The sequence below is a fragment of the Gekko japonicus genome, unplaced genomic scaffold (assembly GCF_001447785.1).
Source record: "Gekko japonicus isolate JY-2015 unplaced genomic scaffold, Gekko_japonicus_V1.1 scaffold467, whole genome shotgun sequence".
In the NCBI taxonomy this organism is placed as follows: domain Eukaryota; kingdom Metazoa; phylum Chordata; class Lepidosauria; order Squamata; family Gekkonidae; genus Gekko; species Gekko japonicus.
The window spans coordinates 655056-660314 of NW_015169787.1; the positions used below are offsets into that span (position 1 = coordinate 655056).

Genomic DNA, 5259 nt, shown 5'->3' on the forward strand with positions numbered 1-5259 from the left:
GGGGGGGGAGTTCTGGAAGGGAAAAAAGATAGAAAGCAAAGCAGCTTTTAAAATCCCCAAATCACCTGGCTCTGCTGGGCCCCAGAGACGTCGCGAGCCGGGAGGAAGCAAATGTCCTTTAAACAAATGACCAGTGAAGGGAGGCGGGGGCGCACGCACAGATGACGACACGACGACCCGGCGCCCCCCCCTTCCCCGAGCTCGCGCTCTCCATTCCGGGCCTTTGTTTAGGGTCTGGCCTGCCGCCGCTGCCCCGGCCGAGAACTAGCCGCTGCCGCTGTGCAAACTGCAGGCATCTTTCCCCTCCCTCCGGCTCTGACAGCCGGCAGGCAGGCAGGCAGGACAGCAGCTGGGGCGGCCATAACGTGGAGGCTTGGGAGGGCAAGGGGTGGGCGGGGCTTCTGGGGAAATTTCGGGGGGGCGCCAGCCCCCCAGCCCCCGCGAAGATTACGCCGGTGCTGTCAAGGTAGAAGCACTTTCACTGTGAATTTATCTTCCCATGGAGACTCCTCAGTTCCCATCTCTCTACAAGTTTTCTTATAGAAAGCTAGCATGGTGTAGTGGTTAGACTGTCTAACTAGGCCTGACGTGGAGATAAAATGGAGAACATCTATGTAGACCCCTCTGAGCTTCTTGAAGGATAGAGGGAGAAAACCTAGTTGTTGCCTAAGTTTTCCAGTGTCACAAGTTGTCCTTCCATAAGGTGCTCAAGGTATCCATTTAAAACCCTTACAGGTCCATTTAAAATGGTATAAAACCAGAAAATGGTATTAAAAAAAATTAAAAGAACACTATTAAATAAGAGCTAACTCACCTAGAAGAGAGTGAAAAAGGCAGTAATGGGAGACAGTCTCAAAAACTACAGAATGATCTCCGTCCAAATCCAAGGCAAACCATTCAACATCACAGTAATCCAAGTATGCCCCAACCACTGACGCAGAAGAGGCTGAAGTGGACCGGTTCTATGAAGACCTACAACCCTCCTAGAACTAAAACCAAAAAAAGATGTCCTTATCATAATAGGGGACTGGAATGCTAAATTAGGAAGTCAAAATGTAACCAGAATAACGGACAACTTTGGTCTTGGAGAACAAAATGTAGCCGGGCAAAGGCTAACAGAGTTTTGTCAAGAGAACACACTGGTCATAGCAAACACCCAACAACCTAAGAGGTGACTCTATACATGGACATTACCAGATGGGCAACATAGAAATCAGATCGATTATATAATTTGTAGTCAAAGATGGAGAAGCTCCATACAGTCAGTAAAAACAAGACCTGGAGCTGACTGTGGCTCAGATCATGAGCTACTCATTGCAAAATTCAGACTTAAACTGAAGAAAGTTGGGAAAACCTCTAGGCCATTCAGGTTTGACATAGATCACATCCCTGATGAATATACAGTGGAGATGAAAAATAGGTTTAAAGGTCTAGATTTGATAGCTAGAGTGCCTGAAGAACTATGGATGGAGGTTCGTGACATTGTACAGGAGGCAGCAATCAGCACCATCACAAAGAAAAAGAAATGCAAGAAAGCGAAGTGACTGTCTGATGAGGCTTTATAAATAGCTGAGGAAAGAAGGAAAGTGAAAGGCAAAGGTGAAAAGGAAAGATTTACCCAACTGAATGCAGGTTTCCAGAAAACAGCAAGTAGAGATAAGGTAGCCTTCCTGAATGAACAATGCAAAGTAATAGAGGAAAACAATAGAATGGGAAGGACTAGATATTTCTTCAAGAAAATTGGAGAAATCAAGGGAACGTTTCGTGTGAAGCTGGTCATGATAAAGAACAAAAATGGTAGGGACCTAACAGAAGCAGAAGAGATTAGGAAGAGATGGCAAGAATGCACAGAAGAACTATACAAGAAGGATCTCAATGTCCTTGACAACCACAGTGGTGTGATCGCTGACCTCAAGCCAGACATCCTGGAGTTCGAAGTCAAATGGGCCTTAGAAAGCATTACTAAGAACAAAGCTAGCAGAGATGATGGTATTCCCGCTGAGCTATTCCAAGTCCTAAAAGATGATGCTGTTAAAGTACTGCACTCAATTTGCCAGCAAATTTTGAAAATGCAACAGTGGCCATAGGATTGGAAAAGGTCAGTTTACATTCCAATCCCAAAGAAGGGTAATGCCAAGAGGAGAGGATATGGGGGTTGCCAGGGGGAGGGAATGAAAAAATAGTGTGGGGAGGGGGATACAGGAGAAGGTGAGGCTCCCTCACAAGTTCCTGAGGGTTCCCCACCATGCAAGTGGGCCTGGCACTACAAAACTAGGTCACAATTTTCCTAGAGAGAAGCTGCCAGGGAGGGAGAGGGACAGCTTAAGAACGAGGGACAGATAAAGCTAGGTTAGCTATGGGGTGGGAAGGAGATAGAGTGGCCAACTCCAGGTTAGGAAATTCCTAGTGATCTGGGGCATGGAGCCTGGGAATGGTGTGGTGTGAGGAGGGGAGGGACCTCAGAAATGTATAATGCTAAATTCTGGTGTATGGTTACATGCACAATTCACTCAATCACAGGATATTCAATCACAATGATGCCTGAGCAAATACTCCTAAATCTAGGGGGGCAGGGAGGACTGGATTCCACGGGTTTGAAAACACTTGATAATCATCTTACTCACAGCGGCTAAACTAGCAATGGCTTTGAAATGGAAAGAAGGGACAGTTCCCACCCAAAAAACAAAACAAAACAAAACTATGGCTAGATAAAATTTAGGATTGCTTTGTTATTGAATACTTACCAGACAGATTATTACAATCGGAACTTGATAAGCTACCATTCTACATTTGTGGAACAGTGCTCCCCATTCTTAGATTATATGGCATGAACCGGTCTTCTGCCTTACAACCCATACGTTATGTGTGATACCCTATACAAGGTTTTAATGCTCACTTATTTTTTTACCTATGGAATATATGTAGAACAGTAAGTTGAATTCAACTTTTCCTAACTTGATTGATTGTATGCTTAGGTGTGTTATTTTTATGTGTGTTACGGTTGGTTATTTTTATTAATGCTTATCAGATGTCAATGCTATTGTATTGAAATTGTTAAAATTAATAAAAATTATAAATTCAAGAAATGTATAATGCCATAGTCTCCATCCTTCAAAGCAGCCATTTCCTTCAGGGGGACTGTCAACCTCCACATGGGGCCCACCCAGAATTACAACTGCTCTCCAAGTGACAGAGATCAGTTCCCCAGGAGAAAACGGGTGCTTTGTGTGGTGGACTCTATAGCATTATACACTAGTGAGGTCGGTTCCTTCCCCAGACCTTGCCCTCCCAGGGCTCCACCATCAAATCTCCAGGAATTTCCCAACCTGGAGCTGGCAACCATAAGGGGAACCTATCTCTGTAGTTGAGAGGGCCATTGCAATTCGTAGAGATCTCCAGGTTGGCAATCCTAGAAGAGAAGGAAACAGGAAAAGGGAAGAAACTATGGGGCTTTCAGGAAAGGGAAGGAGGATATAGTGGGGGAGGGGGAAGTGAGACACCTCCTGACAATCCTTGCAAGTTCCAACATGTTATACTGTTATATTATTTTACCTTACTGTGTGCCTTACATTTGTTCTATCCCAGCTCACCTCCAGTATCACAGCTAGACTGTAAGAAAAATGCTTGTAACAGCAGAACATGGCAAAGTAAAGAGGGGAAGGAGAAGACTTATTTATTTAGTTCAGTTCCCCTTGCTTATGGTCTCTGTTTTCTTTGAAATATAGACTGTTATGTACTGAGCTTGCATTTCACCAGAGGACTGACTTAGCTTCGTTACCAGAACAACAGGGGACCAGGATCCTGGAAGGGACCTATTGTACAGGAGTTCTTATGTAAATAACCTATCACGGGGAGTGTGTGCGTGTTGGGTGTGGTGTTGAGCACGCATTTAAGCAGGGCTTCGGTCCTGCTAGAGTTGTCCTGTAGTTGAGCTAAATCACTGAATAAAGCATGAGCTGATCACCCCACACGTCTGAACCCAGTACATTTCATAGACCTCTCCCTCTGCGTTACAGGTGCATGTATGGCCACATGAAGAAATGCATGTAGAGGCCTTTAGTACTTCATGCTTCACCCCAGTAAATGTTGGTTGCTCCACACAGAGAGGATTGATTCCCTGTGCTGTTCTCATTGCATGTGCAAATACAAATACATTGGTACTAGGTATAACCATTAACGGCCCCGGTCAAACGGGCTGGATATCGCGGGGGGGGGGCGTGGCTGTTTGCCCCGGGGCGACCTACCGCGCGGCAGCCGGATCAAACGTCCCGCCCGACGTCCCACTGACGTCCTGTGGTTGGGGGGAGGTGCCGATCATACCTCACTCCTGCGGCGCGGCAAAGAAGCGGCGCCGCGGGGGTTGTGTGTTTTTTTTTAACCCAAGTGTTTGCATGCACCGTTGGGTGCTTGTGCGCACCCGTGGAGACTTGACAATTTTTTTTATGGGGCGACAGGACATGGGCGGGCGCCGGATGCCATGAGCTAACACCGGAAACGTGATCTGACGCCCGCCCTTGCCCTGCGGTTTCCGGAAACTAGTACCTCGGAGGTACTAGTTTTTTACAGTGCATCTTTGGAGTGAAGCCTCGGGTGAACCACAGGAGCTCTACGCTTCCCAGATGTTGCGGTGAGATCGCACTAGGAAAATCCGCCTATCTCCCGTCTCTCTAGCGTGCCTAATGCTCTGTGTGACCGGGGCCATAGTATTTTAAAGGCAAAAATCCTGCTGGCAATGGGGAAGGGGAAAATAGGAAAAATAGGGAGAAAATGGCACAGAGGCAATAGCACTGGATAGTGGGGAGGGGTGTTGCACCTTCCCATCCCTACTCTCCCCAAATCCGCTTTGAGTCTGATCTTTAAGGAAAGGTCATACCAGAGCAGGTTTGGGAAACTGTCGAGCAGAACCAGGGAAACGCCGGAAGGTGGGATTTTGTACAAGGTTGTCGTGTCAAAGCCCAGTATTGCAGTTTGGGAGGGAATGTAGAGCATGAAAAGTCCCCAGCAGACAAAGCGGTGGATTTCCCCCCCCCCTTTTAGATTCTTCAGTTATTTACAAACAGATTGCAAAACTCTGGAGCTGTGAATGGCAAATATGGTAATAAAGTATTGCAAAGCTATAATGTGTGCCTCAAAGTAAGCACAGTGTGAATTTTGAATAGTGCAAATGTTATATAAAAACATTGGCATTTTTCTCTCCTTTGCATTTGGGGGAGAAAAAACCAAAACATTTCTGTGTAGACCTGAGGACTTGTAGGCTTT

The 5259-nt window shown here is 46.1% G+C and overlaps 1 protein-coding gene across 1 annotated transcript in view; it reads right to left on the reverse strand.

Moving 5' to 3' along the window:
* Positions 1-117, reverse strand: part of ATP6V1G3 (ATPase, H+ transporting, lysosomal 13kDa, V1 subunit G3) — a 36757-nt gene extending 36640 nt beyond the window's left edge. Inside the window, exon 1 of the mRNA XM_015416950.1 lies at positions 66-117. The gene's annotated coding sequence lies outside the window, so the exon portion shown is untranslated. The remainder of the gene's footprint in view (positions 1-65) is intronic.
* Between the last annotated feature and the right edge of the window lie 5142 nt (positions 118-5259).